Here is a 26,166-nt window from a genome sequence, read left to right as displayed (position 1 = left end):
AAATAGAATATTTATATTTATTAGCTGAAGGCTAAAGCTTAAGAAAGAATTTTAGGGGCCGGAGAGATAACACGGAGGTAGGGCTTCTGCCTCGCATGCAGAAGGACGGTGGTTCGAATCCTGGCATCCTAAAATGTCCCCCGAGCCTGCCAGGAGTGATTTCTAAGCCTAGAGCCAGGGGTAAATCCTGAGTGCTGCCGGGTGTGACCCAAAAAGCAAAAAAAAAAAGAAAAGAAGGATGGTAGGAAGGAATGAAGGAATGAATTAAGGAAGGAAGGAAGGAAGTAAGGAAGGAAGGAAGGAAGGAAGGAAGGAAGGAAGGAAGGAAGGAAGGAAGGAAGGAAGGAAGGAAGGATGAATTTTAACCAATTATTTAGAATAAAAGCCAAAACAGCTGCATAAACTTATTTTACTTCATTTTTGGACCAAAGTCAAAGGGACTCAGAAAAAAAATGACATGAAAATTATCTATATTGACTTTCAAAATCCATTCCAAGGGTCGGAGAGATAGTATGGAGGTGGTGCGTTTGCCTTGCATGCAGAAGGATGGTGGTTCGAATCCTGGCATCCCATATGGTCCCCCGAGCCTGCCAGGAGTGATTTCTAAGCCTAGAGCCAGGGGTAAATCCTGAGCACTGCTGGGTGTGACCCAAAAATCAAAAAAAGAAAAGAAAAGGAAAGAAAGAAAGAAAGAAAGAAAGAAAGAAAGAAAGAAAGAAAGAAAGAAAGAAAGAAAGAAAGAAAGAAAGAAAGAAAGAAAGAAAGAAAGAAAGAAAGAAAGAAAGAAAGAAAGAAAGAAAGAAAGAAAGAAAGAAAGAAAGAAAGAAAGAAGAAAGAAGAAAGAAAGAAAGAAAAGAAAGAAAGAAAGAAAAAAGAAAGAAAGAAAGAAAGAAAGAAAGAAAGAAAGAAAGAAAAAGAAAGAAAAAGAAAGAAAGAAAGAAAGAAAAAAGAAAGAAAGAAAGAAAGAAAAAAGAAAGAAAGAAAGAAAGAAAGAAAGAAAGAAAGAAAGAAAAAAGAAAAAAGAATTTAATCAATTATTTAGAATGAAAGCCAAAACAGCTGCAATAAACTTATTTTACTTTGTTTTTTGCACCAAAGTCAAAGGGGACTCAGAAAAAAAGTGACATGAAAATTATCTATATTGACTTTCAAAATCATTCCAGGGGGTCGGAGGAGATAGCATGGAGGTGGTGCATTTGCCTTGCATGCAGAAGGACAATGGTTCGAATCCGGCATTCTATATGGTCCCCCGAGCCTGCCAGGAGCAATTTCTGAGCATAGAGCCAGGAGTAACCCATGACGCTGCCAGGTATGACCCAAAAACAAAACAAACAAACAAAAAATCCATTTCAGGGCTGGAATGATAACACAGCAGGAGGGCATTTGACTTGCAAGTGGCTGACCTGAGTTCAATCCCCAACATCCCATAAGGTCCCCTGAGCAGAGAGTCAAAAGTAACCCCTGAGCACTGCCAGCTGTGACCTAAAAACAAAAACAAACAAAACAAACAAACAACAAACATCTTGCTTCACTTAAAAATAAAAAAACTAAACCTCTTTGGGAAACCATGTGGAGCCTTTTCAGAAAACTCAGAATTGAGCTTCCACATAACCCAGTAATTCTACTTCTTGGCATCCACCCCAATGACCCAAACAACTCAGAAAAGACAGTCACACCTCTGTGCCCAGTGCAGCATTAGATATAATAGTCAAAATCTCTGAGAATGGGTGAGCGGATAAAGAAACTCCGGTACATCTACTCAGCAGAACACTGGTCTGTCTGTCCAAGAAAAGATAGAAGTATGTCATCTGCTGCTACATGGACAGATCCAGAGGGAACGGGACGGAGAGAGCTCAGCCAACAGAAGGCAGACACAGAGTAGTGTTACCTATGGGGACAGGAAGGAGGAAAATGCCAAGGGAGTTGAGGGGTTCTTGGAGACACTTGGGTGGATGCGGTGTTGAGACGCGTGCACAGGCCAGGAGGTAAAAGACAAGGCCCGAACCTTCCAGAAGTGATTGCTGAGCACAGATCCAGGAGTAACCCTCGAGCACCACTGGGTGTGGCCCCAAAACAAACAAAAACCCGCAAAGGCCTTCATGGCGAGTGAGCTGGAGCTCAGAGAAGCAGGCAGAAGGGGCTAGCATGTCCCCTGCAGGATGGACACAGAGCGCCTTTTAGGGGTTCCTCTCACCAAACACCTGTCTCTGTTGGGGGGCCAGGCCTGGAGCCTTGATCTCAAACATCAACAGGGAAGGGTCTGATGGTTCTTAGCCAGGTTCTGAGATCCATGCTGACCCAGGCTACTTCCCATTTCTATGGTTCCCAAGGACTGAGCTGAGACAGAGACCAGGATGTGTGATGGCAGCCTCATGCTCCAACACCAGGACATTGAAGAGACGCTGGTCTAGAAGTAAATGTCGATGCAGGATATAATCCACACACACTGAAGAAAGTGAAATGGGTTCAGGAATTCAAATGTGGAAGCTTTTCACTTTTAAGAAGCAGGTAGCTCAGTGGGAAAAGCCAGAAATGCAAAAGAGCGTTTTCCTGAGACCCGAGACTTTTATTAGAAAGAACCAAACTACATCCTGGCGTAGAGAACAAGTGGTCTCAACACCAATCCAAGGTGCTCCATTGAAAGGTGTTTCCAACCAATGAATAACAAGGGTATACTAAGTAAGATTTCACCCAGTTAATCCAACAGGCGTGGAAAGCACACAGCTAGAGGAACTAGACATGGCGGGACAGGTGGGTATCTGGTTCAGCCCTCCTAGGGCATCGCTTGACCCTCTAGAATGCCCCCCAGAGTCTGGGGCTTAGTAGGTAAAGACCCCAGGAGAAATGTCTGGCGTGGGTGTCACTTGGGATCCTACAAAGGAACCCAATCCTAGGGAAGGCTCAGGCTTGTCATGGCACCACACAGTGTCGCTGGTCTGAGGTCAACAGAGAAATTCAAAGAGGGGTTGGAGTCTGACTCAGGGGTACCCCCAGGGAGGCCTCCACCACCACCTCCTCCATAACCTCAACCACCATCACCACCTCAACCACCACCACTACTCCATCACCTCCACCATTACCATCTCTGCCACCATCACAAAATCTCCACCGGCACCACCTCCACCATCACGATCTCCACCATCAAAACTCCATCACCTCCACCACTAGCTCCTCTTGGCTTAATTCCGTGCTCAGAACCCAAGGACGTCCCTGGTAATGTCTTCCCATTGTACCCACTTGAATTCCTGGGAGAGCCCCAGACCTTCTTTATAGACTCTCCTTCATACCACCAAGTCCCACCTGGAAAGCAAAGAGCAGCCTTGTTCTCGGGGCAAGCAGGAGGGCCCCAGAGTAGCAACATGCAATATTTGTGAAGATTCTAAGCCGAATTCATGAGTTCACAGAGTCGGCTCTGTCTTAGCTCTGACTGACAGTCGTGCAGGGGGCGTTCTACGGGTGATCTTGAGGGTGAGGATAAACTCTGAAGGTGCTCTGGGAGCATGGATGACCTCATGCTTTCCATAATGACACAGGATCCAGGACATGCACCCTCATGGCTAAGGGAGGTGGGGTGCTGCTAAGGCCTGATAAAAAGCACACATTGAGGAGCTGGCTAGGAGGGGACCCCAGAGAGGAACCCAAGGGTGTGAGTATCAGGCTTCCGGACAGACTCTGAGGCCTCTAAAGCTATCGATTCCCCAGGGGGAAGTAAGACTGACAGCCTGCTCCTGTGGCTATACCTTGGAATGAAAGAAGGACAGGATCCCCCAACACTAAGGATGATTTGATGGGTGCTAAGGGGGCATGGTGAGAATTCACAGAGGGCTCACATCCCAGTTCCCAAAGATGGTCACCCCCCTCATAGAGGGCACCCCTGTCCCTTCTCCCCATTCCTCCTACTTCCCCACCCCCTGGGGAGGTTCCCACACACTGCCATCCAGACTTCCCTTATCACCCCCAAACCATTATGTTTGAGGAGCCTGTGCAGTGTCCAACACAGCGGGAGGGCTGAGCTCAGGTTGAAGGACAGTCTTCTCCCCGGGAACTTTCCAGAGCTTTCCAGTACTTGAGTATATTTTGTGGCTTGACGTGGTGGCAGGCCACGAGCCTGCGGAAGCGGCAGGTGGAGAAGGAGAGCCCCTCGGGGAAGAAGGTCTGCTCGGAGTGGAGGGCCTCGGGCACGATGCCCACCTGCTGCAGGCACAGACCCACAAACACGTCCTCCAGCTTGATAAAGGGGACGATCTCAGACACGTTGAACACCAGCCCCGCCACATCACTGGAAAACACGTAGCCGGTGCCCGAGCAGAAAGGGGGGTACCTGTCGCCCGGGTACTCGTGCCTACTGATGAACCACTTGCTGTACTTGGCCCGGATGGGGAGCTCGTTCATCTTCAGGAAGCCCGTGAAGAACCTTCTGGTCCTGTTCCTCCTCAGCAGCAGCTCCACCAGGTAGGGCACGTTGATGAACATGTCCGAGTCTGTCTTCATGACGAACGAGGCCTCGGGGCAGAAGTGCTGCACCCACTCCATGCCCATCATGGTCTTCAGGGTCAGGTTGGCGTAGACATCCACGAAGTCCTTCTGGAGGATGTCCCCGTGTTGCCGGGCTCTCCTCGGCCACTCTGGCCTGCATGTCCTGAGTCGGGGTCCTGCCCAGGAGGAAGAAGGCTCTCACCTGCCTCCCCTGGACCGTCCTGGTGCCCCCCCAAGTGTTCCGGATAATGGTGCGGGTGGAGGCCTGGTCCTGGGACGAGGTGACCAGCAGCACCAGGAAGGGCGGGTTCTGTCCACAGTTGATGTCCGGGAGCTGGAGGAACTTGCCGCTGTCCTTCCTGAAGATAAAAGGCTCCTCTCGGAACAGACTCAGGCTGTCTGTGCTGAAATACACACAGAGGACGCCCAGCACCACCAGGCCCAGGTACAGCAGCCTCAGCTTCAGGTATGGCATCTGGAAAGAGGCAAAGGCACCAGGGGTCAGATCTCAGGAGGGCTGCAGAGACAAGATGGGGGGTCATGGCACAGGCCCTGCATGCGGCCGACGCCAGCTCATCTGAGACCAAACAGACAGGAGCCCTGAGCACCACCTGTTGGGCTCCAGAGCTTGAAACACAAGCAAAGCCAAGATCTAGACAGGCCCCAAGCGGCAAGGCCTGGGTCTGCTTTTGCTCAGGAGGGAAGAGAGGAGGCTTAGCAGACTGGAACAGAAACTCTGATGCCCGTGGCATCATCAGAGGCAGCCTCTTTCTGAAGAGAGGGAAGCAGGGCACTGGGCCTGGCCTCTCGGACATCTGACCCTTCCCAGAGATGTCTCCCGGCAATGACTGACTCTGGGGTCTCTCACCAGGCTCCCTACCTCTAACTCCTGCTGGAGTTCTGCTGTGGACCCAGAAGGCTGCACCCCTGTGTTCCACAAGGTTCTAAATATCAGAACGTTTCATTTCTGTTCTTCCCACCACAAATGCAAATTTGTCCCTGAAAGAAATAAGAGCAAATGGAGGAAGGGAAGGAGAAAGAAAGGAAAGTTGGGAAGGAAGGAAAGTTAGGGAGGAAGGACGAAAGGAAGGGAGGGAGGGAGGAAAGTAAAGAGGGGAGGGAGTAAGGAATGAGGAAAGGAAGGAAGGAAGGAAGGAAGGAAGGAAGGAAGGAAGGAAGGAAGGAAGGAAGGAAGGAAGGAAGGAAGGAAGGAAGGAAGGAAGGAAGGAAGGAAGGAAGGAAGGAAGGAAGGAAGGAAGGAAGGAAGGAAGGAAGGAAGGAAGGAAGGAAGGAAGGAAGGAAGGAAGGAAGAAAGAAAGAGGGCCCGGAGAGATAGCACAGCAGTGCTTGCCTTGCAAGCAGCCGATCCAGGACCTAAGGTGGTTGGTTCGAATCCCGGTGTTCCATATGGTCCCCCGTGTCTGCCAGGAGCTATTTCTGAGCAGACAGCCAGGAGTAACCCCTGAGCAACGCCGGGAGTGGCCCAAAAACCGAAAGAAAGAAAGAAAAGAAAGAAAGAAAGAAAGAAAGAAAAGAAAGGAAGAAGAAAGAAAGAAAGAAAGAAACATAGAGAAAGAAAGAAAGAAAGAGAGAGAGAGAAAGAAGAAAGAAATAAAGAAGGAGATAAAGAAAGAAAGAAAGAAAAAGGAAGGAAGGAGGGAGGAAGAAAGAAAGAAGAGAGAGAGAGAGAAAAGAAAGAAGAAAGAAAGAAAGAAAGAAAGAAAGAAAGAAGAAAGAGAAAGAAAGAAAGAAAGAAAGAAAAGAAAGAAAGAAAGAAAGAAAGAAAGAAAGAAAGAAAGAAAGAGAAAGAAAAGAAGAAAGAAAGAAAGAAAGAAGAAAGAAAGAAAGAAAGAAAGAAAGAAGAAAGAAAGAAAGAGAAAGAAAGAAATGAAAGCAGAAAGCTATCAACGAAGCTAAGGGCTAGGCATGTAAGTCTGTGACAGACACTGACTCACCTTCCTCTGTGCAATGCAATGATCTGCTCCGAAAGCCTGTCCACGGATGGACTCCCAGAGGAAACTGCTCTGAAGAGTGCCTGGCACCTATCATCAGCACTCCAGCTTCTGGGCTGGGCAGGGATGCTGTTCTTCCTCTGGCCCACTAGGATATAAGAAGAAAGAGACTTTCAAATTCATCAGGCCTCTAGGTGACTCTCAAATCCATCAGGCATCTAGGTGATGTCCTGGCACCAAGCGAGTTTCAGAGCCCACCCACCCTGGCACCCACCTCCGGGTCTCCGTCCTCTCTCATCTCTGTCCTCCCACCCTCCGAGAAAGCACATCCCGGGGCTGGCTCAGCAGGGCTGCCACACACACAGCACTCTTTAGGGACTAAGAAGCCGGGACACCCTCAGAGCTCCTCAGGAGACTCCTGAAATGACTCCAGTTTCAATCCGGTTTTTCTTGCCCCTCACTGACCTCTCAACACTAAGCCCACACATTGAGCTCATGGCCAAAAAGCATTTAACCCACACACAGCTCAAACCCACAGCCTCCAACTGTTGCATACTGGGAGAGCAAGCACGCAAAGTAACAGGTAAGACCAGAATTGAGGTTTTACTGAATATTAGTGGTAGATAGATAGATAGATAGATAGATAGATAGATAGATAGATAGATAGATAGATAGATAGATAGATAGGTAGGTAGGTAGGTAGATGATAGATAGATAGATAGATAGATAGATAGATAGATAGATAGATAGATAGATAGATAGATAGATGATAGGTAGATGATAGATAGATAGATAGATAGATAGATAGATAGATAGATAGATAGATAGATAGATAGATAGATAGATAGATAGATAGATAGAACCTGCCCATTTTCACTGAACCTCTGTTCTGGAGTTTGTTCCATACTCAACAAAGAAACACAAGCCCGGTGCTAAAAAACCAAGTTGTAGGCCTGGAGCATTAGCACAGCAGCAGGAAAGGCATTGGTCTTGTAAGCAGCTGACCTGGATTTGATCCCCAGTATCCCATAGGATCCCCAAACCTGCCAGGTGTGATTCCTGAAGCAGAGAGGAAAAAACCCTGAGCCCCAAAAATCAAAAAAAAAAAAAAAAAGAAGAAGAAGAAGAAGAAGAAGAAGAAGAAGAAGAAGAAGAAGAAGAAGAAGAAGAAGAAGAAGAAGAAGAAGAAGAAGAAGAAGAAGAAGAAGAAGAAAAAATATCTTGACTCAGAAGCACTTTCATACATGGGTCATGTTTTGCCACCAGCTTAAAACAAGCCAGTCTGGGTGCAGGCCACAGGGAAGGCGCAGGTTGGGCCTCTGATGGGACCTTAGGCTCCCCCAACTCTCAGGGTCTTGGACTGTCCCCCAGCCCTCTGGGTTAAGACCCATTTGCAAGAGGAAGCCAAGAGCACATTTCATTCAAGGCAGATGAAGAATTCCTCCAGCTGCCCATGCTAGCTTGTGTGGGGCGGGGTGGGAGGGAAACAGTTGGGGGTTGGTCACCTCCTGATAAAGGAAGAAGAATGAGGGCCGGGTGTCCTGGGAGGAAGGAGGGGGATTCACGACAAGCAGGTCTGTGTGCGTGACCAAACTGTCCCAGAATGCCTGCCTCCCTTGAGATGGGTTCTCTGATAAAAAATAAAAGGCTCTTTCCGGAAATGTCCCTTGCAGGGCAGGCTGCATTCTTTTTTCCTTTCTCTATAAATAAATGCTTTGATCAAATCACTGTGTGAACAGTTACTAAAGTGTTCATGATTGAGTTTCAGTCATAAAATGCCCCACACCCTTCACCAGGGCACATGTCCCGTCACTAACGACCCCCAGTTTCCATCCTCCTTGTCACATACCTCTATGGCAGATATCCTCTCTCTCTCCCTCTCTCTCCCTCTCTCTCTCTTTCTCTCTCTCTCTCCCTCTCTCTCTCTCTCTCCCTCTTTCTTTTTTTTTTCTTTTTTCTTTTTTTTTTGGTTTTTGGGCCACACCAGCGGTGCTCAGGGGTTACTCCTGGCTGTCTGCTCAGAAATAGCTCCTGGCAGGCACGGGGGACCATATGGGACACCGGGATTCGAACCAACCACCTTTGGTCCTGGATCGGCTGTTTGCAAGGCAAACGCCGCTGTGCCCCTCTTTCTTTTAGACACTGTGGTTTGCAATATTATTACTGAAGGGGTACCATGCCTCTTACTTTATCTCCTTTCAGCAACCAGTTCTTGTCCAGAGTGATCATTCCCAACTCTCATTGTCACAGTGCTCCCTGCTCTGCCCTCACTGCATCCCCCACTCTTTGCGACAAGCTTCCTTCTCTGAATTGGTCCTCCTGGGCCTCATCTCTTTTATCTCTGTATAATATTACCATGCTATCATTTTTTAATATCACACAAATGGGTGTTGTCATTCTCCCTCTGACTCATTTTATTCAGCATGATCCTCACCATCTTCATCCATGTCTAAGCGCACGTCATGACTTCATTTTCCTCAACAGAGGATACAGTCTTAAAGGCTGAGTCTCCCGCACATTGCCTGAGCACCAGGGGCATGAGAGCACACACTTGGGAGAGACACAGAACGAGCTGTGTGGGGTTTGGGGACCCGATCCCATCATGCATGTCACATGGACAAAGAAGGCTCTGGGCTCGTCCTTGAAGAACAGTGCTAAGGGGCAGGTAGAAAGTCCAGTCCAGAGTGCAGAGCAATACCAGTGTGGAGTGGTTTTGCCTTGCATGCAGCCAACCCTGGTTTGATCCCCTGCGTTCCATATAGTCCCCTGGGAGGAGTGATTCCTAAGCGCCTCTGGGTGTGACCCTAAAACCAAAGTGGAAAGAGCAGCAAAGTTGCAGCAGGCAACATGTGCTGCTGCAGCCAGTTCAGCACCCCAACCCCAAGAAGATCTGAAAAAGCCCAGAGCATCCAAGAAGCAGGGAGCAGCGGTGTAGACACAAGTCCCTGGGAAGAACTCAGCTGCTCACTGGTCCCAGGCGGTGCCCAAAGGCTGGGTACCCACCTGAGACACCATGACCCCTTCCTTGCAAAGTGGGTTCCCGGGTGCCCTGACATTCGGCCAAACATGATTCCGAACCTTATGGGGGTGAGATGAAAGTGGCAGGAAAAGTGCCAGAGAGATAGCACAGTGCTTGGGCGTTTGCCTTGCACTTGGCCAACCCAGGAGACATGGTTCGATTCCCAGCATTCCATAAGGTCCCCCAAGCCTGCCAGGGGTGATTTCTGAGTGCAGAGCCAGGAGTAACCCCTGAGCACTGCCAAGTGTGACCCCCCAAAAAATGAAAAAGAAGGGAAGAAAAATAAAGTGGCAGGACCGGAGAGATAGCACAGTGGCGTTTGTCTTGCAAGCAGCCGACCCAGAACCTAAGGCGGTTGGTTCGAATCCCAGCATCCTATATGGTCCCCCGTGCCTGCCAGGAGTTCTGAGCAGATAGCCAGGAGTAACCCCTGAGCACCATCAGGTGTGGCCAAACCCCCCCCCCCAAAATAGAAAAGAAAAGAAAAAGAAAGTGGCAGAAAGAAAAGGAACCGATTTTACCCAGCATCGCCAGCAGGCAGGCATATAAGGCTGCTCCCGTATGTTAGCAACTGTAAAGGAAGGACAGTCCCATTCCCACCTACAGAAGTGTAGAGCAGAGCTGGCCTACAACCACATGTCCCCATAACATCCAGGTAAGGGAGCTCATCCTGTTCATCTACTTGATGCTGTGCATTTTCTCCTCTGCTTTCAGATTATATGAAAATCCTGGGCCCCAAGTTTGGCAGTTTTGAGGCTGGAATGACAATGTCCCCTCCCCTGGCTCTCCAGTTGGTTCACTGCAGATCCTAGGACTTGTCTGTTTCCATATGCATATGACCATGTTTTCTAGGACAACTGAGAGAGAGAGAGAGAGAGAGAGAGAGAGAGAGAGAGAATATGTGGTACGTAGATGAAAGGACAGATAAGAGACAGGTAGATATGTAAGTAGGTAGGTACACAGAGGTGGTTAAATGATAGAAACAATAGATCCATCAGTGACGCAAAGATAACTGTGACTGATAGATTACTATATATGATGGGTACATAGATGTATAAACATACATGATAAATGGATGAATACATGAATGGATAGATAGATGGATGAATAGATGAATTGATGATTATATGGATGCAAAGATGGATAGATGGATGAATATATAATGGGTAAATGGATGGCTAGATAAATGAAAGAATAGATGGATGGATTGATGAATAGATAGGTGAATAGATGAGATGGATGGGTGGGTGGATAGGTGGATGGGTGGGTGGATGATGGATGGATGGGTGGATGGATGAGGTTTCTAGAACATAATCTTTCTCATCTTGGACTAATCATTTTAAAACAGAACACCCAAAAGAATTTCAGTAAAGAGGTACAAATAACATATAAAAGATACTGCTAAGGAATGGAGAGATAGAACAGAGGTAAAGCACTTACCTTGCATGCAGCCACACAGCCAATCCCTAGCTGAAAACAGAACCAGGAATAGCTCCTGAGCATGGCAGGGTGTGGCACCCCATCTACCGGATATGCCACCAAGAGTCAAAATAGAAACCAAAGCCAATCCCTGGGACCTTTGACTAAGACCTATTTAGCAGAAACATTTTAAAATAACTCCTATGAATGAATAAGTACCAGAAACCCCCATGAGTTAAAAATAAAAATGAACTGTGTCTAAGTATGTTATGAAAAAAAACAGAGAACCAAGGGCAAAGACCACACAGCAAAAACAGGCATCCTCGGCAGCAGGGAGATGCCACTTAGAGCAGGGCACATGCCAGCAGCCCCCAAAGTCCAGCAAACCAAAACAGGGCCAGGGGTCTCAAACTCAATTTACCTGGGGGCCGCAGGAGGCCAAGTCTGGGTGATCCTTGAGTGCAAAGTCAGTAGTAACATTGAACTTTGGGGGGTGTGACCCAAACAACTAAAACAAAAAAAAAAACAAAAAAAAAGAATCTTCTAGTGTAGGGCCACAAAATGTACGGAGGGCCGTTTGTGGCCCATGGGCCACGAGTTTGAAACCCTACTAGACTGTGACAACTGAGTCTCTGTCTTACCAATTGGCACCCACCCAATCAGCGTGAGCACTTTGGGGCTTAGTCTTTTACTCTGTACTTATGTGTGTGTGCTAGGACCCAGTCAACTGGTTTCTGGACACACCCCACACTAAAAGGCCCCTCAAAAGGGGATAATAAAGGGACTGGATCAATGGCGCAAGGGGTAAGGTACCTGCCTTCCCTGAGCTAGCCTAGGAAGGACCATGGTTTGCTCCCCCTGTTTTCCATATGGTCCCCCAAGCCAGGAATGATTTCTGAGCACATATCCAGGCGTAACCCCTGAGCGTCACCGGGTGTTGCGCAAAAAATAAAAGGGGGGGGGGGGGGCAAAAAGGCTCCCATTGCCAAACCTGCTCATCACTGGGGTCTGATCCGAGGAGAGACATTCTGTGGGCATGTGGGTGAGGTAGCACAGAAATCGGGCACCAGTTTCCAAGAACGAGGGCGTACAGGGTTCAGAGAGCCAGGATATGTGCCAACAAGCCCCAGTTCTCACAGTCCTAGGATGGATCGTGGAGTCCCACAGCACCGGTCGAGGAGGAAGCCCACTGCAGACTCAGCCTCAGTAGACCACATGCAGCTGCACAGAAACCAGTGGCTGCCACAGAGATCTTGGATGGAAGCTCTGAGCAGGACTGAGGAGAAACGCTAAGAGTGACAGAACAGAGATCTCACGGCGTACCATGTACCGGGCAGAGGATGAGTCACCAGCACCGCTTCACTTCCAGGAGCCCAGAGACTTCACTGGAACCAATCCCTGACGCAGATTCCAGAGCATTACTGAGAAGGAGAAGCGTCCCATTCAGAGCAGAACAAATTTTGCTGTCCTGCTGAGTATTGAGCCATTGGCCAGGGCAAGTGAGGGAGAGGACCAGCCCTCGGGGAGTGTGCATGGGTGAGGCCACTGAAATAAAGTTCAAAGCCAAGCAACAGGTCTCTCTGCCCTCGTGTAGAGTTGTGGGAAACCGTCTGGATCAGCCCTGTGCAAAACTGTATGGAGACTCTCAAAAAAAGCAGAACCAGGGGCCCTCGGAGAGATAGCACAGCAGTAGGGTGTTTGCCTTGCATGCAGTAGGACGGTGGCTCTAATCCCGGCATCCCATATGGTCCCCCAGCTTCAGGGGGCGATTTCTGAGTGTAGAGCCAGAAATAGCCCCAGAGTGCTGCCAACTGTGACCAAAACAAAAAATAAGATTCTGAAGCTACCCAGCGAGCGAGTGAGTGAGTAAGAAATGGCTGGCTGTGGGGGTTGCCAGGCAGAGTGTTGATTGCTCTACCTGCAGAGTCTCCGCCCTGCTGTGTTTCTTCTGAGGAAACTGAGGACCTGAAGGGAGCCCTGTCCTGTGCTTCTCTGTCTTTCCTGAATTCTTGAAGCTCTCCTCAGAGTCCTGGGAAGTGAACCCAAAAAATACTGCATTCTGAAGCTGCCCAGCGAGCGAGTGAAAACTACGCCTGCCCAGTGGGGCCTGACTGTGAAAAACTGTGAGTGCTGCCTGTGTGTGTCTGTCTACTATCCTGTTGCGTGAACCTCTTGGGAGTGGGTCGAAAAGAGGCTCCAGCAGAGCACTTTGGCTCCACTTCGCTACGCGGCCGTGCGCTCTTTCTAAGAAAAGAACACCATCGCAACAAGAAGAAAAAATCACACTAAGAACTCTGCTGGATCACAGAAGCAAGCATTTCTCCCTGGACTGTCTTCTCTGCTGCGTGCTCGGGCCTAAGATTTGATCCTGTATGAGGCTTCATCCATGGAGGATTCCCCTCCCTTAGAGGCAAGTCGGCCCATCCAGAAAGGGCGGAGCCAGAGGAGTGTGCTGCCTGCATCATATAGCCAATGAATACCACCACAACACGTAGAAAAACCCACAATACAAGTGTGACAATGGGGAAACAACGCAGGCCAGCATCAGACATAGAGAATGAAGATGACAATTCTGATGACCAGATAATGACCAACCAACTAATCAACCTCTCAGATAAGGACTTTAGACTAGCAATATGGAAGATACTCAACGAACTCAAAGAAACCATGGATTGAGTTGAACAGAACACTAATAAGAACCAAGAAAATATGAAGACAGAAATCACAAAACTCCAAACTGAAATAACATGTCAACTAACAGGCCTGAAAAAATCAGTAAACAAAGTGAATGACAAAACGGATAAGCTCTGGAACAGGATATCAGAAGCTGAGAATAGACTTGGTGCTGTGGAAGATGAGATACATAACAATTCCATACAGCAGGAGAGATTGGAAAAAAAAACTTAAAGCAAATGAACAGACAATGGAAAAATTAGTCAAAGAATGGGAACAGATAAAAATAGAAGTCTATGATAAGATCAACAGAAACAACTTAAGAATCATTGGAGTCCCAGAGACCCAGGAAGAAAATTTCCAGGAAGAATCAACGGTCAAGAACATCATTAAAGAGAAACTTCCAGAGCTAAAGAATATATGTGATTAAATCCTGCATGCTCGAAGAGTACCAACCGAAAGAGACCCCAGAAAAACTACCCAAGACACATCCTAGTCACAATGACAAATCCCACAGATAGAGACAGAATTCTGAAAACAGCAAGATCAAAAGGGGAAATTACATTCAAGCAATCATCTTTGAGATTTACAGCAGACCTGTCACCAGAAACACTCAATGCCAGAAGGCAGTGGTGGGATATTGTGACAAGAATGAAATGAATGCTTCACCTAGAATACTGTACCCAGCAAAACTCACTTTCCGGTTTGACGGAAGAATACATGGTTTCACAGACAAAAAACAGCTCAGAAACTTTACAGACTCAAAACCAGTCTTAAGAGAAAAACTGAAAGACCTAATTTAAGACAAGACTAACCAAAAGACACACCAAATTTCGATATAAAGTTGGCATTAAATCCCAGGACAATTCTTTCTCTCAACATCAATGGACTAAATGCACCAGTTAAGAGACACAGAGTGGCTAAATGGATCAAAAAACTCAATCCAACCTTCTGCTGCCTACAAGAAATGCACCTGAATAGTCAGAACAAACATAGACTCAAAATAAAAGGCTAGAGAAAAATTATTCGAGCAAACAACACCCATAAAAAAGCTGGAGTGGCCATACTAATATCAGATAATGCAAACTTTATACTCAGGAAGGTTGTAAGGGACAAAGATGGACATTTTATATTAATCAAGGGGTATGTAGAACAGGAAGAAATAACTCTCCTAAACATATATGCACCAAATGAGGGGCCAGCAAAATATTTAATACAACTGTTGACAAATCTGAAAAATAATATCAATAACAACACAATAATTGTGGGGGGCCTCAACACAGCTTTGTCTCAACACTGGATAGGTCAACTAGACTGAAACCCAACAAGAATATACTAGACCTGAGGAGAGAAATGAAAGAAAGAGGCCTAGTGGATATATATATATATATATATATATATATATATATATATATATATATATATATATATATATATGACATTCCATCCCCAGAAACCTGGATACACATTCTTTTCCAATGTACATGGGACATTCTCCAGGATAGACTACATGCTAGCACATAAAACATACCTCCATAATATCAAGCGTATAGAAATTTTGCAGACTACCTTCGCTGACCACAAGACTCTGAAATTATATGTGAATTCCAAAGGGACTCAGAAGAAACACTTTAACACCTGGAAGTTAAACAGCCTCATACTCAATAACCAGTGGGTCCGAGATGAAATCAAGGAGGAAATCAAAAGGTTCCTGGAAACAAATGACAATAAAGACACAAACTATCAGAACTTATGGGACACAGCAAAAGCAGTACTGAGAGGAAAATTTATAGCTTTGCAAGCACACATCAGGAAGGAAGAAGGAGCTTACCTGGGTAGCTTAATGACACAGCTAATAGAACTAGAAAGTGCTCAACAAAAGGACCCAAAAATAGGGAGACAGAAGAAAATAACAAAGCTGAGAGCAGAAATCAACGAAGTGAAAACCCAAAAATCAATCTGAAAGATCAACGAAAGCAGAAGTTGGTTCTTTGAAAAAATAAACAAGATTGATAGACCACTGACAAAACTAACAAAGAAAGAGAGAGAGAGAGAAACTTGATAACTCGTATTAGGAATGAAAAAGGAGAGGTCACTACTGATATGACAGAGATTCAAAGGGTAATCAGAAACTACTTTGAGAAATTCTACGCCACTAAAAATGAGAACCTGGAAGAAATGGATAAATTCTTGGACTCTTATAATCTTCCACGGTTGAAGGAAGAGGATGTAGCATATCTAAACACCCCCATCACCATTGATGAAATTAAAACGGTAATCAAATGTCTGCCCAAAAGCAAAAGCCCAGGCCCAGATGGATTCACTAATGAATTCTTTCAAACTTTCCAAGAGGAACTACTACCAATCCTGGCAAGACTCTTTCATGAAATTGAACAAACAGAAACACTTCCAAATAGCTTTTATGAAGCCAACATCACCCTGATACCTAAACCAGACAGAGATGCTACAAAAAAAAAAATTACAGACCAATATCGCTGATGAATGCAGATGCAAAGATCCTCAACAAAATCCTGGCAAATAGGATTCCATGCCTCATTAAGAAGATCATCCACTACGATCAAGTAGGTTTCATCCCAGGAATGCAAGGCTGGTTTAACATCCGTAAATCTATCAACATAATACACAACATCAACAACAAGAAAAATAAAAACCACATGATCATATCAATAGATGCAGAGAAAGCATTTGATAAGGTCCAACACCCATTCTTGATCAAAACTCTCAGCAAGATGGGAATGGAAGGAACCTTTCTCAATATAGTTAAGGCCATCTACCACAAGCCAGTGGCAAATATTATCCTCAATGGAGAAAAACTAAAAGCCTTCCCTCTAAATTCTGGCACAAGACAAGACTGTCCTCTCTCACCACTCCTATTCAACATAGCACTGGAAGTACTTGCTATAGTGATTAGGCAAGAAAAAGATATCAAGTGAATCCAGATAAGAAAGAAAGAAATCAAGCTCTCACTGTTTGCAGATGACATGATACTCTACTTAGAAAACCCTAAAGACTCTACCAAAAAGCTTCTAGAAACAATAGACTCATATAGCAAGGTGGCAGGCTACAAAATTAACACACAAAAATCAATGGCCTTTCTATACACCAATAGTAATAAGAAAGAAATAGACATTAAGAAAACAACTCCATTCATAATAGTGCCACACAAACTCAAATATCTTGGAATCAACTTGACTAAAAATGTGAAGGACCTATACAAAGAAAACTATAAAACTCTGCTCCAAGGGCCCGGAGAGATAGCACAGCGGTGTTTGCCTTGCAAGCAGCCGATCCAGGACCTAAGGTGGTTGGTTCGAATCCCGGTGTCCCATATGGTCGCCCGTGCCTGCCAGGAGCTATTTCTGAGCAGACAGCCAGGAGTAACTCCTGAGCACCACCGGGTGTGGCCCAAAAACCAAAAACCAAAAACCAAAAAAAAAAAAAAAAACTCTGCTCCAAGAAATAAGAGAGGACACACGGAAATGAAAACGCATACCCTGCTCATGGATTGGCAGGATTAACATCATCAAAATGGCAATACTCCCCAAGGCATTATACAGATTTAATGTGATCCCTCTAAAGATACCCATGACATTCTTCAAAGAAGTGGATCAGGCACTTTTGAAATTCGTTTGGAACAATAAACACCCTAGATTAGCTAAAGCAATCATTGGGAAAAAGAATATGGGAGGAATTACTTTCCCCAACTTTAAACTTTACTACAAAGCAATAGTTATCAAAACAGCATGGTATTGGAATAAGGACAGGTCCTCAGATCAGTGGAATAGGCTTGAATACTCAAAAAATGTTCCCCAGACATACAATCACCTAATTTTTGATAAAGTAGCAGGAAATCCTAAATGGAGTAGGGAAAGCCTCTTCAACAAGTGGTGTTGGCACAACTGGATAGCCACTTGCAAAAAATTGAACTTAGACCCCCAGCTAACATCATGTACGAAGGTAAAATCCAAATGGATTAAAGACCTCGATATCAGACCCAAAACCATAAGATATATAGAACAACACATAGGCAAAACACTCCAGGACATTGAGACTACAGGCATCTTCAAGGAGGAAACTGCACTCTCCAAGCAAGTGAAAGCAGAGATTAACAGATGGGAATATATTAAGCTGAGAAGCTTCTGTACCTCAAAGGATACAAGAGCCACCCACTGAGTGGGAGAAACTATTCACCCAATACCCATTAGATAAGGGGCTAATCTCCAAAATATACAAGGCACTGACAGAACTTTACAAGAAAAAAACATCTAATCCCATCAAAAAATGGGGAGAAGAAATGAACAGACACTTTGACAAAGAAGAAATACAAATGGCCAAAAGACACATGAAAAAATGCTCCACATCACTAATCATCAGGGAGATGCAAATCAAAACAACAATGAGATACCACCTCACACCACAGAGAATGGCACACATCACAAAGAATGAGAATAAACAGTGTTGGCGGGGATGTGGAGAGAAAGGAACTCTTATCCACTGCTGGTGGGAATGCCATCTAGTTCAACCTTTATGGAAAGCAATATGGAGATTCCTCCAAAAACTGGAAATTGAGCTCCCATACGATCCAGCTATACCACTCCTAGGAATATACCCTAGGAACACAAAAATACAATACAAAAAACCCTTCCTTACACCTATATTCATTGCAGCACTATTTACCATAGCAAGACTCTGGAAACAGCCAAGATACCCTTCAACAGACGAATGGCTAAAGAAACTGTGGTACATATACACAATGGAATATTATGCAGCTGTCAGGAGAGATGACGTCATGAAATTTTCCTATACATGGATGTACACGGAATCTATTATGCTGAGTGAAATAAGTCAGAGAGAGAGAGAAACGCAGAATGGTCTCACTCATCTATGGGTTTTAAGAAAAATGAAAGACATTCTTGCAATAATAATTTTCAGACACAAAAGAGAAAAGAGCTGGAAGTTCCAGCTCACCTCAGGAAGCTCACCACAAAGAGTGATGAGTTTAGTTAGAGAACTAACTACATTTTGAACTGTCCTAATATTGAGAATGTATGAGGGAAATGGAGAGCCTGTTTAGAGTACAGGCGGGGGTCGGGTGGGGAGGAGGGAGATTTGGGACATTGGTGATGGGAATGTTGCACTGGTGATGGGTGATGTTCTTTACGTGACTGAAACCCAAACACAATCATGTATGTAATCAAGGTGTTCAAATAAAAAAATTAATTAAATTAAATAAATAACCAGAGCCATTGGGGCTGCAGTGTTACCATAGTACTTGCCTTGCTCACGGTTGATCCAGGTTTGATCCCCAGCATCCCATAGGGTCCCCCAAGCCTACCAAGAGTGATTCCTGAGCATAGAGCCATGAAGTAATCCCTGAGCACCACCAGGTGTGGCCCCAAAACAAAACAAGCCATTTTAGTACAGTGGAGAAGGTATTTGCCTTGCACATGGCTGATCTGGGTTCGATCCCCAACGTCTCATCAGGTCCCACAGAGCACCACCAGGAAATAATTCCTAAGTGCAAAGATAGGAATAACCCCTGAACACTGCTGGGTGTGGGTCCCCCAAAAAAGTTAGAACATGGCTCCCCTAAGATCTAGCAATTCCACTTCTTGGCATCTACCACACTCCCACACACAAAAACATTCATTTGCAAATGACAAATGGACACTTGTGTTCAGTGCAGTGCTTAGAACAAGAGCCAAGATGTTGAAACCACCCGACACACACACCTGGAACACAGATAATGATGAAGAGGCCTCACCCAGGTTATGCAATGAAATATTGCACAGCCAAGAGATGCGGTTCTGGGCCCGGAGAGATAGCACAGCGGCGTTTGCCTTGCAAGCAGCCGATCCAGGACCAAAGGTGGTTGGTTCAAATACCGGTGTCCCATATGGTCCCCCGTGCCTGCCAGGAGGTATTTCTGAGCAGACAGCCAGGAGTAACTACTGAGCACCGCCAGGTGTGGCCCAAAAATCAAAATCCAAAAAAAAAAAAAAAAAAGAAAAGAAAAAAAAAAAGAGATGCGGTTCTGTGGTTCAGTGCAACCTGGCTTGACCTGGAGACTATCAGCTTATGCAAAGTAAGTCTAAGAGAGGGGCCAGAGCGATAGCATAACAGGTAAGGCGTTTGCCTTACCTTGCCCACGACTGACCCAGGTTTGATCACCACCATCCCCTAGGATCCTCCAAGCCTGCCAGGAGTGATTTCTTAAAAAAAAAAAAAAAGGGGGGGGGGGGTGCGAAGAGATAGCATGGAGGTAAGGCATTTGCCTTTCATGCAGAGGGACGGTGGTTCAATCCCTGCATCCCATATGGACCCCGTGCCTGCCAGGGGCGATTTCTCAGCATAGAGCCAGGAGTAACCCCTGAGTGCTGCCGGGTGTGACCCCCCCCCCAAAAAAAAAAAAAAAAAAAGCTTTATTGGGGCCAGAGAGATAGCATCAAGGGTAGGGCCTTTGCCTTGCATGCGAAAGAATAGTGGTTCGAATCCTGGCATCCCATATGGTCCCCCGAGCTTGCCAGGAGCAATTTCTGAGTGCATAGAGCCAGGAGTAGCCCCTGAGCACTGCTGGGTGTGACCCAAAAACCACACACACACACACACACACACACACACACACACACAAGCTTTATTGATTGATTGATTGGTTGGTTGGTTGGTTGGTTGGTTGGTTGGTTGGTTGGTTGTTGGGCCACACCCAGGGTTACTCCTGACTTCGCACTCAGAAATGGCCCCTGGCAGGCTGGGGGACCATATGGGTGCCAGGAATCAAACCCGGTCCCTCCCAGATTGGCTGCATGCAAAGCAAATGTCCCACCTCTGTGCTATCTCTCTGGCCCTCCAGGAGTGATTTCTGAGCACAGAGCCAGGAGTCACCCCTGAGCACTACCAGGTGTGACACCCGCCCCCCAAAGGTGCAAGCATTAGGGCTGGATTGATGGTACAGCAGGGAGGGCGCTTTCCTTGCATGCAGCAAATCTGGGTCCCCCAGCATCCTATAGTGTCCTGGAGTTGCCAGAGTGATCCCTGAGCGAAGAGCAGGCAGTAACCCCTGAGTGGTGGCCTCAAAGTCAAACTGGGTAAAAAAAAATTCAAGCACAAACCAATCACCCCAGCTTAACAGCACCTTCTATTAAATATTTTGCTCTGTGTTGATTTTTTTTGGGGGGGGGCGCTACATTCAGCAATTCTATAGGCTCCTCCTGCACTCAGAGGTCATGTGGTGCCAGATTGGAACCTGAGCCTGGCCCTTCTCCACTGTGCCACACCCCTCCACCCTGCACCCAAGCTCCTTATCGTGGCTGGAATCTCCCAGCTGCCAAACATCCCCTTTATTTCTGTTTATCTTTCTGCCCCATCTGAATTTTGTCAGAGTGGCCAGTTCCTTCCTGAGGTTTGCCCGCTAAAATGTTGGATCTCAGTGGATTGTGCGGACTTCCCTTTCTTGGAAGTCCCGTCCCTCGATCTGGAGGCTCCCTGGAACAAAGGGGGGCAGGGCACCCTAAGTGGAGTAGAAACTCACATCTGAACTGGCCAAGGTGGAACTGGAAAGAAGACGGGGCTGTGGGAACCCAAGTTTGGGAAGCCCCTCCCATTCCCAGACTCTCCAAACACAGAGTCCAAACTTTGTGGCTGGTGTGGGGACGTTGCCATCCTGACTGTGCCCAGGTCCACCTGACTCTGTGCTTGGGAGCCAGCGGACCCTGAGGCCCAGCAGTGCCATCCATAGAGGCAGGATGGCCCACGAGCCAGCACCCTAAATCCAGCCCCCAATGACACAGCTACAGTTGAGCCATCCCTGCCTTGCTGGGGTCTTCTCTCCTCTCTGGCCCACCACCTGGCTCACTGCAGTTCCACACAGCTCCAACAGGAGGCACCCTTCCCTCTGGGAGTGGGGGTGCAGCTGGGGGAGCAGAGGAGGATGGCAGGGAGATCAGGGGTCGTCTGTTTCCCTCTCCTCACACCACGCAGCCTGGACAGAGCGAACGGGCATCTCTTTCCTCCATCCCTCCCCTTCTGCAGGGGAGGTGCCCGGCCTTCTGGATACCGGATACTGATGCTGAGTCTACAGATGTCTCCATGCAGCAAGACCTTTCCCCCTGTTCTCTCACAGAGGTTCCTGAGAGTCCTGGCTGGGGAGGGCAGGCTGGTGTCCAGTGAGAGGAACCTTTGCAGCTCAACCTCCTGACCATGGACACGGCGTCCATCTCCACAGCTCAAGCAAGAATCCAGCTCCGTCCCCAATGCCCAGGCATTGAGTCTGATCACATTCTCATCCCTTTTCTGAATATGCACAGAGAGAGAGAGAGAGAGAGAGAGAGAGACAGAGACAGAGACAGAGACAGAGACAGAGAGAAAGAGAGATACATAGAGACAGAGAGAGAAATAGATGTATGCACACACAGAGACATTACACACAGAGACAGACACGTGCACACAGAGAGAAACAGACACAGAAGACACAGACACATGATGCATGTACTCACAGAAACACATACTCATACAAACACTCAGATTCATACAAACACACATGTACACACAGACATACACAGAGACATATCTCACAGAGACTCACACATATTCACACACAGCACAAAGTGGGTACTTTTTTATTTTTGCAAATCAAGGGGGATGCAACTTTTATCATGTGAAGCTTTTTTTGAGGGTTTGTCTTTTTCAGTCACACTCAGAGAACCATCTCCAGTTTCAGTGGACCGTATGCAATGCTGGGGAACTTAGCAGGGTCAGGACAAGCAAGTCCTTTCATCTCTGAACTTTCTCTCAAACCCTGAAATTTTTTGAGGATGGAGGAAGGTGGGTACATCTGGCTTTGCTCAAAGCTCACTCCTGGCTTTGCACTGGGGGGGGGTCGGTCTTGGCAGTTTGGGGAGACTAACTGGGGTACTAGGGATCAAACCTGAATCGACCATGTTCAAGACAAGCTATACTATTGCTCTGATCCCCAGAAGCTTGTTTTTTTATTTTGAGGCCACATCTGGGGAAACACTGGGCTTACTCCTGGCTCTGTGCTCAGAAATCATTCCTGGCGGGCTCTGGGGACCATATGGGATGCCAGGGATCTAACCCAGGTCAGCCACATTCAAGGCAAACCCCATCCCTACTGTGCTATCGCTCTGGCCTCCAGCTCTTTGTTGTTGTGGGATTTTTTGTCATGTGTGTTGTCATGATATAAAACATGGGTGCCATGATGATAAGCTGAAAGGGATGAGCTCCAAGTTCCTTTTCTACGAGGCACCTTGAACAGAGGAAGGAAAACCCAGCAGTTCACACTGTGGCCTTTAAACTCTGAGACATGATATTTCCTGCCCTGACAACAAGCCACCACATCTCTAAGATGAAAATCAGACCATCGGCCCCTGACAAGTCAGTACCAGCGGGTTTGTTTCTCTCTTTGGCCTCCTTACTGCTTCCCTCAGGCCACACACATTCCTTTTCTGGTCCCCGACCTTCCTGTTCTTACCGCCAGGCTGCTTCCCCCACTGGAGGTCTTTTTTTTTTTTTTTTTTTTTTTTTGCCCCTGGAGGTCTTGCCCACACTCTCCACCTGCACCTCCATCTCACTTCCCAGTAGACCCCCAATAACCCCTCACTGCAGACACCCAGCAATGCTGCTCCTTTGGACTCTCCTGACATTAAGAATGAAAAGTTCGGGGCCGGAGAGATAGCACAGCGGCATTTGCCTTGCAAACAGCCGATCCAGGACCTAAGATGGTTGGTTCAAATCCTGGCATCCCATATGGTCCCCAGTGCCTGCCAGGAGCGATTTCTGAGCATAGAGCCAGGAGTAACCCCTGGGCGCTGCCGGGTGTGACCCAAAAACAAACAAACAAAATAAGAATAAAAAGTTTGGGGCCCAGAGAGATAGCACAGCGGCGTTTGCCTTGCAAGCAGCTGTTCCTGGACCAAAGGTGGTTGGTTCGAATCCCAGTGTCCCATAGGGTCCCCCGTGCCTTCCAGGATCTATTTCTGAGCAGACAGCCAGGAGTATCCCCTGAGCACCGCCGGGTCTGACCCAAAAACCAAAAAAAAAAAAAAGAATGAAAAGTTTGGTCTTCAGTGGGGATCAAGGGACCCAACGATGATGGAGTAACTCCATCCATCAGCTCTGGAGTAACTCCTGAGCACTGCCAGGTGTAGTCCCAAAAGCAAAAAAAAAGAAAAAAATTGGTATAAATACACCACAATGCCACAAAGGGAAAAAGGGGGCCAGAACAGTAGCAGACTGATACAAGAGTGGGAGGAGGGTGCTTGTTTTGCATGTGGATGGCCCAGGTATAATCCTCGACATCCCACATGGTTCTCTGAGCACCACTAGGAGTGATTCCTGAGCACAGAGCCAGGAGTGACCCCCTGAACATCGATGGGTATGGGCCAAAAACAAAAACAAGAGAAAATGTGGAGGTGCCTACCATAGAGGCAGGCTAGGTAGGAGAAGATGTTTGAGACAGGGTACTGGACATGACTTTGAGGTCTCAGGGATGACACATCTGTGTCATGTTGACAAAGGCATATTGAGCATAATCATTGACAAGCATTAAATCGATGTCATGCTGATGTGGCAACATGCCATGTTAACATTTCAAAGTGTCCTACTGACAGCATGACATACTGGCAACAATCAGACTGATAGCGTGACATACTGATAGCATGTCATGTCATATTGATTGACAACATGTCAATGTCATAGACCAAACTCATTGACAACTGTGCTGTACAGGCAACCTATCATCCTGACAACATATCAAAGTGTCACATTAACATTAGTCATAATATTGACAACATATGTATCGTGTTGGCAACATATGAAACTCTAGCCAACAGTAGCGTCAAGAAATGTGGTCACCCCACTACACACAGCCTCACACTGGTGACCTGGGCCTCCCCTAAGGCTGAGCACACTCTCCATTCCTTCTGTCTCCAAGGGACACAGCAAACAATCCTGACCTGAGGCCTTCTCACTCAGCCTCCACAAAATGTGGCAAACAAACTTTGCCCGTGGGATATTGCTGCATCCTGAAAACTCAGCAGAGGAGAGACAGAACATTGTCCCATCTGTATGTCCAGGAGCCCCAAGAACCCCAAGCTTAGCACAGAGGGAAGAAGAGAGTGAACCGCATACAGGTCAGCTGAGCCAAGAGTCTGACATGAACCACTGGGGCAGCGTCTGTGTCCACAGACCAGGATACCAGTCCCTGCGTCTCTCTGCTGCTCTGCCCTCAAGGTGGGAGCACATGCATTCACAGCCTGTCCTCAGCTGCCAGCCTCTCCGGAAATGGGCTTCCATGTGGGATGTGGGGGTCTGGTACTGAATTCCTTCCACATAATGGAAATTTATTTTAGACAGAGCAAGGCAAACAAAGGACAGGAGACCACCATTCTTCCCCACATCACGAGCCAAAAATGTAATTATGGAGCCAGAGAGGTAGCACAATGGGTAGGCATTATGGGCTGCAGGGCCTGCCAAGAGTAACCCCTGAGCACAGCCGGGGGTGGAGCAAAAACAAACCAACAGGCAACATTCCAACACCTGAATCCCTTTTCTTTTTTTGTTTTCTCTTCAGGCCAAACTGTGTGCGTCTCTTTCACTGCTCCCTCCACTGAGCAGTCTTCACTCTCCAGCCCCCACAATCTGCTTTCACTGGAAGTGTCTGTCCCAAAGCTCTCCCACAAATATCACCAACTGTCTGCTCTGGGCACAGAGAGAACTAAGAGGAGGGACTTATTACCCATTCCTCAAAGGAGAAGGCACTTCTAAGAGGTATTTATTACCCTCTCCTCTGCCCCAAAGCCTGCAGTTACCAACTTGTGCTTTATATAGAACTGGACTCTTAGATGAGGGATGACTTAAGATGTATTGAAAGGGTAGAAAAGCGGGGCTGGTGGGCCCGGAGAGATAGCACAGCGGGGTTTGCCTTGCAAAGCAGCCGATCCAGGACCAAAGGTGGTTGGTTCAAATCCCGGTGTCCCATATGGTCCCCCGTGCCTGCCAGGAGCTATTTCTTTTTTTTGTTGGTTTTTTTTTTTTTTTTTTTGGTTTTTGGGTCACACCCAGCCGTGCTCAGGGGTTACTCCTGGCTGTCTGCTCAGAAATAGCTCCTGGCAGGCACAGGGGACCCTATGGGACACCGGAATTCGAACCAACCACCTTTGGTCCTGGATCGGCTGCTTGCAAGGCAAATGCCGCTGTGCTATCTCTCCGGGCCCCAGGAGCTATTTCTGAGCAGAGAGCCAGGAGTAACCCCTGAGCACCACCGGGTGTGGCCCAAAAAAAAAAAAAAAAAGAAAGAAAAGGGGGGCTGGAGGGATAGCACAGTGGATCGCGTGTTTGCCCTGCACATGGCTAACTCAGGCTCGATCCCCAGCATCCCATATGGTCCCCTGAGCCTGTCAGGAAGGAAGGAAGAGAGGGAGGGAGGGAGGGGGAGGGAAGGAAGGAAGGAAGGAAGGAAGGAAGGAAGGAAGGAAGGAAGGAAGGAAGGAAGGAAGGAAGGAAGGAAGGGAGGGAGGGAGGGAGGGAGGGAGGGAGGGAGGGAGGGAGGGAGGGAGGGAGGGAGGGAGGGAGGCTCTAATTCATGATGAC

The 26,166-nt window shown here is 47.1% G+C and overlaps 1 long non-coding RNA gene across 1 annotated transcript; it reads right to left on the bottom strand.

Annotated features, from left to right (window-relative positions):
- Positions 1–2,565: 2,565 nt before the first annotated feature.
- Positions 2,566–3,164, bottom strand: LOC126025624 (uncharacterized). The gene is made up of 2 exons (XR_007501489.1): positions 3,119–3,164; positions 2,566–3,000 (listed from the first exon to the last, which is right to left on the bottom strand). It is a non-coding gene; the product is annotated as an uncharacterized LOC126025624 (long non-coding RNA).
- Positions 3,165–26,166: the final 23,002 nt, after the last annotated feature.

Source organism: Suncus etruscus, chromosome 13, assembly GCF_024139225.1.
Source record: "Suncus etruscus isolate mSunEtr1 chromosome 13, mSunEtr1.pri.cur, whole genome shotgun sequence".
NCBI lineage: Eukaryota > Metazoa > Chordata > Mammalia > Eulipotyphla > Soricidae > Suncus > Suncus etruscus.
This window is presented reverse-complemented; position numbering and strand designations above follow the sequence as displayed.